Raw genomic sequence first — 12505 nt, forward strand, 5'->3', positions numbered from 1 at the left:
CCGGTGGTTCCGGGGCTTCAGGAAGGCTTAAGTGGGATCCACGAGATGAGTTCTAGATTTTCGAAAGGCTTCAGGGTGAATGTATGCATATGTTTATATATATGTGCATATATACACATATATATATAAATATACATATATGCAGACACACACACATACGTGTGTGTGTCTGCATATATGCGTGTGTGTGTGTGTGTGTGTGTTAAGGATAGACGGAGAAACAAATGAGTGGACAGGTATACACTTACACACACAAATTGATAACCACTTACGAATAGCAAAACATATGAACATAACTTCAAAATATTGGTCATTTGTACATGCTCCATTATATATTTGATAATAATAATAATAATAATAATAATAATGATAATTTTAAACCATTACAGATTCACGCTGTAGGTCTATGAACTATATGGAGATTAAAATGCACAAGATGCTATATAAGAAACATTCATGTATGCATATATTCAAACACGCATATGCAACCTTACACTCATAAAACACACATACACACACACACACACACACACACACACACACACACTCACACTCACACACACACTCACACACACACACACATATATATATCGCACACAAACCCACTGACATACTGCATCTTTAATTTTCCGAGAAGTACTGACACTGGATTTTATATATATATATATATATATATATATATATATATATATATATATATATATATATATATGTATATATATATATATATTTTTTTTTTTTTTTTATCATTCTCCATAATTTCAAACTTTTCAAACTTTTTTTTTCAGGCTCTGCCGAAAACGAGGAAGGATGCTACCTATCTCCCGCCATCGTAAGTACTAATTAAGATTGCATAAACAGTTTGTTTCTGAATGGGCACAGATACTTCCAGGAATGAGCATGTTAACGAGAAACAGTTAGTATATTTACACACGCTTTAACACACAGATAATCTTCAATTAAACCTTCAATTAAAACATTGGTGAGATGCGACTAACCTTGCGCCTTTTTCTATCTTATGCCATGACCAGACTCAATAAAAACACTATTTGATAATATTTATAGAACACTGCTATCTATCCATCGATATATCAGTCCATCTATCCCTATCCATAGGTATATGTGTGTATGTATATTTGGCATGTTTAATAATCATATCCAATATAATAATAACATCATCAAATTAATAGTATAACAAAGAAAAAACACATTTTCCCGCAAATTCAAGGAAGAGGCAAATCAGGCACGGTACTAAGGCCTACTGATCGACTCCTTGGTGTCTGAGCACATGTGGAGCCATTTTGTATGTAAAAAAAAAAAAAAAAAAAAAAAAAAAAAAAAAAAAAAATACAGGGAACAGTTCTTATATCCGTTGTTATTGGATTACTGTTAACAATAGCATATAGTGTTTACACTCTTAGTTCTTCATGATAACAATTTGAAATGCAAGGTTTTTCTGTATAAAGTACACACTATACATGTAGAATTTTGAAGAGAAAATCTATAGAAAGGAATTTTATCAAACTGATCGCTAACGTAAAATACCTTAACATTTCAACCTAAGTAATGGTTCTTTTATACTGCATGGACAACTCTCTCTGAACCAGTCTTATAGAACAGTACGAAATGTCTCTGCCACAGAATCAGAAAATGGGGATACTTTTCCCTTGGGCTTCATCAACCGTTCTTTTTTACTACCACGCCTCCTGTAGGAATTTGACCCACCCTCCCTTTTAAAAAATATGTTCTTACTTTTTTATTTTGGATGAATTAGTCACATTATTAAACTGTTTATTTAGTTATTTGCTATCTTTATTTAGTTATCTTTTCATATAGCATTAATTTCCTTAACCTAATCAAATTATATAGAAAGACATTAAATTGGTAGTTTTTTATTATCTCGCTGAAACCGCTTATTTCGTAAAGACATAACCACCTGTATACGCGTCGCAAAGATTTAAAAAAGAAGAAGAAAAATAAATAAATCCTGATATTTGACATCGCTCATTAACGCTCATCATTCAATTTCACATTCAGAAAATATATTCAAATGTATGCTGCCATGATTTCTCTTGAGGGAAAAAATCGGATGTGATGCAATGACACATAAATATGAATATTTACGGGGAAAAAACGCGATTGGTGAAAAATGGAAACGACCTTTGCTGAAGCGCCGGGACCATGTCATAACTTTCTGATGAAATACTATGATTCAGTAAATGCTTTAAAATTAATGAAGACGTGGTTTTTCCTTACTTTAAAATATATTATACATGCGTGACATCCTGGGTACATAAAAATTAAAATCAATAATAAAAATGCGGTCGCTTGTTACGGGACTTTTATTAAGTTTTGACTAGCCTAGGTAGCCATAAATCAAAGGAAAAAATCATACGTTTAACCCCTGAATAATTCTTTGTAACCTACATGATAGTATGTTTTTTTTTAATAAGGATTGACAGAATATATAAGATTTTATAGGAGTATGTGAAGATTTTTTATGTATTAATAAAAAAAAAAAATATTTCGCTGGTTTCTTGCATCACATTTTTTCTCTTGCGTGAACTATTCATGAAATCATAATGAAAGCAATTTGTGTTCTCAGATGCATATATATATATATATATATATATATATATATATATATATATATATAAACACACACACACATACACACACAAACATACACACACACACATACACACACACACATAAACACACACATAAACACACACACATACACACACATACACACACACACACACACACACACACACACACACACACACAACACACACACACACACACATACATACATACACACGTGTGCGTGTGTCCGTGCATGCGTCCGTGCGTATTTATGTATGTGTAATTAATGAAACAATAGTACACTGGCACCATCTTTTTCAGTTGCACCCAAAAAAAAATTCATCTTCATGGCACGGCTTACGTTGATGATGGTATTTTTAGATGACATTAGTAATGATATTCCGAGATCTCCCTACTGTTACCGTGAGGGTGATTACCGTGCTCTTTATTAAAGCGATTCCAGTTCATAAAGGAAAACGGGAGATCAAAATGGACAAACTACACTGATATAAAATTATATATGTGGCACTAAGTGTAAGTAATAGTTCTATTTTTTTTTCCGGTGTGGATCATTAACGTTCTGCATTATAAGTACATTAGTGCAATGTTACACACTTCCAAAATATTTTTCTCCGTTAATTATCTCAATATCTTGATTACTGTCAGTGTTAAACAGGAATCAATGTAAAGAAGCCCCATTCTATTCAAGTTTACGTTATTTTTTATTGATTGCATCCACGACATTCTTTCTAACCAACATGCATATGTTTCTCATAACTGTACTGATCGTGATACAGCAATGATTGTGTCTCCTGCGCTTCCATACTGTTGTTTTGTCCTGTCATTGTTAGCTTTCCACAGGAAGGAGAGAGCGAGTTTTTTTCCATGGAATGAGCATTTGTCAGCCATGTCTGTCTATAAGGAATTTTTGTTAATAAATGATGTTCATCTATCTAAATATCTTGATTTTTTTTCATATAATTTTTTTTAATGCTCATTCATAACCATTATTTACGTTTAATGTAAAACAGCGGAAGGTATGTGTGAATATGAGTTTTCTAGAATGTTCCTGTTCCTCCTCCGCAATATCTTTATATATAATAATAGTATATGAATTATTTATACTTGCACTCTTAACTTACAGCCTAATAGGCATTAATTAAAAATATAATCCCTAACGAACATTTTTGAGTTGAATATACTCTGCACAGGCGCACTACAGACGATGGGTGGAGCCATAACAATGACGTCAGGCATGGACAAAACTGGTAGCAAAACCTTAACAGCTCGCTGAATTGTTAAGACTTTTCATTAACATTAACGGGTGGTTGGCGTTGCGGAAGAGGCCCTATGTATAGCATCATATCATTAGGAATACGCCCTGTAAAATCCGGTGTGTTAAGCGTAACGATATTAGTCAAAAGTCTATAAAAAAAAAAAAAAAAAAAAAAAAAAAAAAAAAAATATATATATATTATATATATATATATATATATATATATATATATACATAATAATAATAGCTTTTATAACACCTAGCAATCTTGCGTCGTCTTTTCCGACGGTTCCAGCCTGCACGACAGGAATTGAGTATGGAAATGTATTCCTCCTAACTTATCATCCTTATTTGTACTTATATTGGGTATCTATAACAAAGCACTACTCACCATATGATATCGAAAGCCATCTAGGATATTACATTCCAAAATACTTTGTACCAGTTCGAAAACAATAACCAATATAGTAAAATGGCTAACCGTTAACGCAGCCATTCCTATTACGTCATAGAACTAGGCGGCGCTTTACATTATGCGACCCCCTAATTGCCACCGGAAGAGATGACACTGGTGTATTAAGAGTAGCATTTAAAAATGATGATGATAATAATAATAATAATTAATTAATTAATGAAAACTCGTTAGGAACGATTGAGCCCAAGGGAAATTGAAAATCGTCATTGCAAAGTTAAAGCATATTTCATTCATTTAAATTAATGCAACTTTGACTCATGATTAATGAGTTTTACTTTTTTTTTACTCGCTCTTGCTTGACAGAAACTTTTTGTTTGAAGTTGGAAACCAAGTAAAAATAGAAATACAGGTAATAATTTTTTAAATAGTTTACTCTTAACATACAGAGAAATCAGTTTTATTCAGGTATATACTTTTAGATTATTTGGAAGATAAACTAAAGAATTCTGGAACATAATGCTCCTGTGGTCCAGTTTGAAATTGCTTATTCCATAAGTAAAAAAAGAAAAAAAAAGTTGTTTTTTTTCTTTTGCTTTAAATTTTTCTTCTGTTTGGTGCTTGATGTTTTATGTTAGGCGAAAGTCAACACAGAAAATGAAGAGATAAAATCTCTTCCTCTCTCTTTTTCTCCCTCCCTCCTTCCCTCCTTCACTCTCCACCCCCCCCCCACTCTCTGTTAGTTTCCAATAGTAACATTCCTTATATACTTTCCTTAGATTACCGAGGGTCCTGACATTTGTACAGCGAGAGTCTGTAGATAAGTAAGCTAAATTCTAATTATTTGTTATGGAGATGCTAAGGTGAGTGGAATAATAACACTATTTTCTTTACTTCCCAAATGAATGATAACTGTCCAGTTAATGATGTGTTAATGTGTAAAAGTGTTATGCGTCATATATGCCGGAAATGCTTGAGATTATTCTGCAGACTTTTCTTTATGCAGATTTCTATTGATTTTTAGGAGTAGATATTTTGATTTGGATTATATATGTATGTGTGCAGTGCGTCAAAAAAAGAAAGACAAAAAAAATTACCACATATAATTTCATTTCATTCTTGTATCCATTACAATTCTACCCCATATACTTTTTCTTAACCTAACCACCACGGATTGATGTTCTGTCCCCTGTAGATATTTGTGAATTTTGTTACATACAGATGGCTCCACATGTGCTCAGCCAGCAAGGAGTCTACCAACAACCCCGAGTGACCGATCCTGATTTCCCCATTCCTTGAGGTGGCAAGATTTTTTTTTTTTTTATGCAATTTGTTTCGATACTATTATTGTTATTGATGTTATGGTTATTAAATTGTTATTAAAATCTTGGTAACATTCAAGACAATAAAATAATACTAAAGACCATTTCCAAAAGTCAAGGAAAAGGGGAAACAGGTGAGATAAGTAGAACTAATAACTGACTCCTTGGTGACGAAACAATTGTAGAGCCATCTATGTGTGAATACAATAAACTTATATTACAGTGGGTATGGTATGTATTGCCATCCGTGAGAATTGGGCTAATCCACACCTTACGAAATAAAATATATCTAAAGCAAAATAAATATTTGAAATAAATATATTTATTTCAACAGGAGCGGAATGTAGAGAACAACGGGACTGACCATTTCACAATACCCGGGATTCATCATGTAAGTTTATATAAATATTCTTATTTAAAGTATCTAATTCCAAGAGTATTGTATTAGTACATTATTACTATCATTTTCCTAGTTATTATCGCTTATGAAATTTGTTTCCGCTATTTATTTTGTGACCTTTAAGGCTCTCCCTCTCTCTCTCTCTCTCTCTCTTTCACTGTAATTGTCATCTTCCTTCGAAGCTCCCTTTTTCTATTGTGTTTGAAATGCCTGGTTCTTTATTAGCATGGAGAAATATTTGATTTTTTGTTCACTTCCAGCCTTTGTGGGGAATTTTAAACCTAACCATTCATTTAATGGGCACTACTAACTCTCCACAAACCTGGACAGTTACATTGAAGGACCACTCAGACATGACTCAGCACTCTCCATATTTTCATTGGCATAGGGATGACATGGTTACCATAGTTGCATAATTCTCTTTCCCATATCTAATGGATTCTGGTCAAATGAATCACCAAATACAACAGAAACGGTTCCACCATTATTTATTATTCATAATTTACACTCATACACATCAAATCACCAATGGAACACAAGAATTAATGTTAAACAAAATTAATTGACCTTAATACACCTTTCAAAGGATACATTTTTTAAAACCTGTAATTTGTTAATGTTTTTTTCTTCACGTTCTTTGGGTACATATAATAAATTGAATTATTATAATTTACAACAAAAAGGGTGTACATTATTGATTTTCCACAGAAATGTTTTCACACAATTAGCACTCTCTAGCATATTTCTGCTACTCAACGTCAATGTCATAGGAGAATCGAGAGACGGAAAGATGGATGAATAAACAAATGAATGAACAAATATCTTTATCTATCTATCTATAGCCCGTGAATTAACTTGCAATGTTAAACTTTTTTGCTCTGTTTATCCTGAAAGGGCGACGAGGGAGACGACATCTTACTCACAGAGGAACAGCTCGCAGCAGCTAACCTGAGCAGGCTGGAGGGGGAGGAATTGGTACGTAGCTCTGTCCTTAACACACGAAACGCAGTGTTCAGTGTTATGCATAATGAGGATGCTTAAATAAGGAGGGGGGATATCAAAATAAATCAAATGAGTAAGGATTAAATAAGTAATTAAAATGCGTATATAAACATTACTAAGAGGAGGCTTAAAAAGGGGGGATAATGATAATGAATAAATAAATGGTTAAAAATACATATAAACATTGCCAAGAGGAAGCTCGAAATAATAATTTAATAATTATAAAAATATTGCCAAGAGCAAGTTTAAAATTGAGGGAAAAGGAGAGAGAAAAAAAAATAAGATAAAGAGTAAATAAATGAATGATTAAAAAAATAAAAACATTGCCAAGAAAAAACTCAAAAAATAAGGAAAACGAGAGAAAAAAAACAACAAAAAATAAGTAAAAAAGTAAATAATAACAAATACTGAATAAATAGATGATATGATAAGATAAGAAATACTTGATTAAATAGCAAATAAATGAATCACAGAAAAATAAAGAAATACACAAGCTCAACACCTTACGCTTCATAAGATTACGAAGGGATATTCCTGTTATTTTACCCTTATAGAAGTGGCTTTCAAGCGTGCTATTTTTTCCAGCTCGAGAAACTGGGGGACACGATGCTGACCCCGAGCAGCTGGCCGCCATCCTCAACAGGAAGGCGATCAACGATGTCACCAGATTCTGGCCTGATGTCAACGGCTTCCCTCACATTCCCTATACCTTGAGGATGGTCGGTATTGCTTGACAGTGTGCCGTTGTTAAGAAAGAGCCTTTAGCCTTTGTATATATATAACGCTAACAGACACGCATATACATATATGTGTATATATATATATATATATAATATATATATATATATATATATATATATATATATTATATATAACACACGTAATGCGAACTTATCTCTAAATGACTCTCCAGACCTGGTTGACAAAGCAGCCGTCCGGAGCGCCATTCAGCACTGGACGACAACACCTGCCCACTTTCACCGAGTCTCGAACACCGCACTGGGACGCATAAGTCCTCTCATCCCACGCTTCTCCTGTACCTACTGGGAATGGTCAGCAGGGAGCGAGACAGACATCAACGTGCCCGTGTGGTGTGAGCAGTCGGTGGTAAGTGAGGGGCGGAAGGAGGGAGGAGGGAAAGAGGGAGGGGGGAGGGAAAGAGGGAGGGGAGGGAAAGAAAAAAAGAGAGTGAGGCAGAGAGAGGTAAATAGAGAGAATAGTGATAATAATAAAAAAAAAAAGTTTGGCGCCATCAGTGATACGAAGGGTTGGGTCTATGTGCTACAAGCAGATCAGAAGATTTAGATTTTAGGGGTGTTTTTATGAATTTTAGTTTTACTTGTTTATTATTTATATTATTATTATTATTATTATTATTATTATTATTATTATTCGTTATTATGGGTTGTAGTTTTTATAAGTTTTAGCTTTTTAGGTTAGTTTTTGATGAGTTAATTTGTACGAGTTTTAGTTTCGTTAAGAGTTTTAGAGATTTGTGAGTTTTAGTTAAGTTTGAGTTTTTAATGTTTTTTTTTAATGAATTTTAGTCTCTTGCTTTCGTTTTAGAAGTTCTTTTTTTAATGAAACAGTTTTGTTGAGTTTAATTTTTGCTAAGAAGTCGTTTTTTAGCAGACATGTCGAAGGTACAACTAAGCAAAGCGAAAATTCCGTGCACACCTGATCTCTAATCACTAATTTCACTATTAGACGCACAGCTAATCTGTAATCGTTCGAAAGTCCAAAAAAATACTTATTTCAACTCAGACTTTGACTTTCCATGATCTTTGTTGGCAGTTTGGCAGTCTGGTACACGAGGTCGGACACGCCTTGGGCCTCTGGCATGAGCAATCGAGGTCAGACCGAGACGAACACGTCTCAATTCTCACACAAAACATCATATCATCGGCGATTTATAACTTTAACCTCATGACGACCAACAATTATGGTGTGCCGTATGACTATTCCTCAATTATGCATTACTATGCGCAGGTAAATCATATGGCTTTTACAGTTCTGATTGTTTTATATGTGTGTGCGTATGTGGATGTGCATAAATATGTGTATATACATACATACATACATATATATATATATATATATATATATATATATATATATATATATATATATATACACGTCTGTGTGTGTAGAGAGAGAGAGAGGTCACGATCTGTAAGGCCAAGTTTAAGACTTCTACAAGACTGGGTCCAGCATTCGAGGTTCCAACATGTGTGTTCTTCATATTTCTTGATATAATCCTTTCTTCTGATTCTTTTCCACAGGGCTTCTCTCTGAACAGCCGCAATACCATCGTGACCAAAGACCCGAGGTTCCAAGCTGAAATTGGCCAGCGCGAAGGCCTCTCCCACATGGACAAGCTCATAGTAAACACCATGTATGGCTGTACAGATAAACTCCTCATCTCTTGCGGACTAGCTAGTGATCCCTGTCAGAATAATGGTTATTTAGGAAGTGACTGCACTTGTGTGTGTCCTGATGGAACTTCAGGGAGCAACTGCGAGACTGTTAATACACTCTATAATGGTTGGTTTCTCTTTTCGATCTGTATTTGCACTGATAACTTCCTTATGTTTGGTCTCACACAGATTGTCATCTGTTAATGTCTTATCTCACAAATGGAATATTTTATTTGGTTTTATTTCACAGACAGTCACGTTCATTATAGATGAACTTTCATGACTTTAGATTATCATTAATACTACTCTTTGAATACTTTGCTTTATGAACAGAACTTTTGCGATGCGCTCCTAACAAATATTCAAGAGACACTGTAAAAGTCACACATGTTAAAGCATGATACCATTTTAACAAAATTTATATATTCTTCAGATGCTATCCTATATTTCAATACTGAGATCGTCACCGTTGAGAAAACTATTTCAACCGTGAACTATCCTAATGCTTTCCCTCATGGTAAGTATTGTTATACAGTCTCAGTTCATTACTCTCTAGCCATAGTGGTATGTTTTTTTTTTTTATTATTTGTGTGTGTGTTTTTATACTTTCTTTCCATTCGAAGATAATATAAATCAGAAAATGTCCTTCTTAAGCTGTGTTTATTTGCACCTATTTGGATGTTCTGACAGTTTTCCTTCAACTTAAGGATCAAAAATGTATAAAACTATATTGATCCAACAATATTTCCTTATTAACTCCGTGTGTTGATGATTCTTAAGAGCTTTTTACTACTGATAAAATTAAGAAAGTGAACCAAGCGAATTTATGGAATATCTTGATATCTGTTAAGCACACTGGGCATGACTAATAAGTGAAAGTCCAAGAAATGACATACTAATAACTAAATACGTGTACTAATATTAATGAGATGCTTAAGCCTGTTTCATTAATACAAGGGAGAAAATTAACAACTACACTATGAAGATAAAGTTCAGGTGTTTTGATAATTTAATTACCCCATAGTCCCCAACAACACTAAAAATGTGGATTTGCAAAATCTTGTTGATGAATATATCTGAATAGTAAGTGCAACATACATATACTCTATGCCCCTTTTGAAATAGTGCAAATGTATCCCTGGGCATCCATGTCAGCCAGGTTGGGAACACTTGTATTAGTCTCTGATATCCATATAATCAACTGACAAGTGAAATACGAAAGATATGAAACTCTATCTCTTCAGGGAGACGCGCTGTAATGCCCAAGGATTGAAACACATATGCCATAATAAACAATTGTCTCGTTACTTGGCTTTTCGAGAATTGCAAAATAACTTTGACTAAAGTTTTGATAGCGTATTGTACTTAATGATTCAGTTACCAAAACTTGGTGTACTTAGAAACCTCAGTCATAAAGAGAAGAATAGAGCAGATGCAATCTGATTGTAGTTTTTGTGCCCAACTCTCTCCCTCTCTATCTTTCACTATATGTAGAAACATATACATGTACGGATATGCTTTTCATACACACACTATGTTTTCACGCAACAGATTCGGATTTCGTCAAATGGATAATCGCCCCCGAGTGTAATGAAGTAAAACTGACTTTCACGGCATTCAACGTGTACCAAGCGGTTTCACTAACGGTAAACGGCGTTAGCACACTCGGCTGTTGGTACGATGCCCTGGAAATCAGGACTACTAATGCAACGGAAAGGGGCCCAGTGGTATGTATATTACAATACTTTATTGTAATATAATTGTATTTGCTTATAATTATTAGACATGTTAGTCAAAAATCTGTTTTAGAGACTAAGAGAATTCATGTTTAATGACTCCTACTTTCAAGTCTAACCTCATCTGATTCAGCCACATAATATTACCTAAAATCATATCTTAGTGGTCTTTAGCCACACATGTGCTTTGTTTTTTGAAAGTTTGTGAGAACTGAGCATCCACATCGATGACAGAAATTAACAGATTCCATAATTTGGTGGTGCGCCGTGCAACAACGAGGTTCCTCCAGGGCGGCGGGCACTCGTTCCACTTTTCTCGTCGGGCAGTCTAATTGGCTGCAGTGCGGGACGTGTTGGCGATTGATGCGGAACATCGTCGTCAAGCCAGCTACGTCTCTCCTGTGTTGAAGGCTGTCGAGGTTCTCTTGATACTGCTGGGTCCTTCCTATGATTTTCTTCGCTCTTTCTTGTATTCTATGCAAGATGCAAGTTTCTGCGAAGCCCTTCTCGCCAAGCTTTCTACGTGACTTTTTTTTATCTATTTTATTTTTTCGTTATTCATCTATTTATTTTTGTTATTTATTTATTTTTATTCATCTATTTATTTATTTATTTATTCATTTATTTTTGTTGAATGTGATGCCCAGTACTTCAGTTTCTTCTTGTGTTCTTATTTTTCTCTCGTTGAAGTGAACTTGGATATCACTGCTTGTCCTCTTGACAACCATAAGCTGGGTCTTATTCGGGGCAAAGGACACCTGCCATTTCTCTCCCCAAGTCGATATTTGTGCGAGCCCGTCATTTATTTTTTCCATCCTGTTCCCTGGGCTCGTACCTAAAGGAGAGTGTTCCACCATCCGCAGATGCTTTGGTTTGGAGGTGGAACAAGTCATTAAGGAAGACATTCCACAGCACAGGGCCCAGCATACTTTCTTGAGGGACACCTACTTTGATGTCGTTGTCAGCAGTGTTTTCCACTGAGGACTACTCTCATTTCTCTGTTGAGTAGATATTTTTTTTTTCAAAGGACCAGGAGTTCCCCGTCTACTCCAAATGCTTTTAACTTACTTAACACACTTAGGTGCCTCTATGCTATGCTCTATGCACACTATGCTATGTCCAGAGCAAGAACACAAGTGCGCTGTCCGCAGTCAAGTGCAGCTGACCAGTCTACAGTCATCTGTAACAGTAGGTCGGCAGCAGAGCGGTTCTTCTGAAAGCCACATTGCCGGGTAGACAGAAAATGACAGAAGGTGGTTTGTTAGGTGGGAGCATATTATTTTTTCAAGTATCTTGCTGATGATTGATAGTAAGGAGACTCTCTCCTCTCTCTCTCATCTCCCTTCCCTCT

At 34.8% G+C, this 12505-nt stretch overlaps 1 protein-coding gene and 1 long non-coding RNA gene across 2 annotated transcripts in view; both read left to right on the plus strand.

Annotated features, from left to right (window-relative positions):
• Window positions 1-12505, plus strand: part of LOC119573595 — a 90008-nt gene that overhangs the window by 18554 nt on the left and 58949 nt on the right. The gene's annotated exons all lie outside the window — the stretch shown is intronic.
• On the plus strand, window positions 5916-7710 carry LOC119573390. The gene is made up of 3 exons (XR_005228806.1): window positions 5916-5990; window positions 6894-6974; window positions 7587-7710. It is a non-coding gene; the product is annotated as an uncharacterized LOC119573390 (long non-coding RNA).

The sequence above is a fragment of the Penaeus monodon genome, chromosome 5, assembly GCF_015228065.2.
Source record: "Penaeus monodon isolate SGIC_2016 chromosome 5, NSTDA_Pmon_1, whole genome shotgun sequence".
NCBI classification, from domain to species: Eukaryota; Metazoa; Arthropoda; class Malacostraca; order Decapoda; family Penaeidae; genus Penaeus; species Penaeus monodon.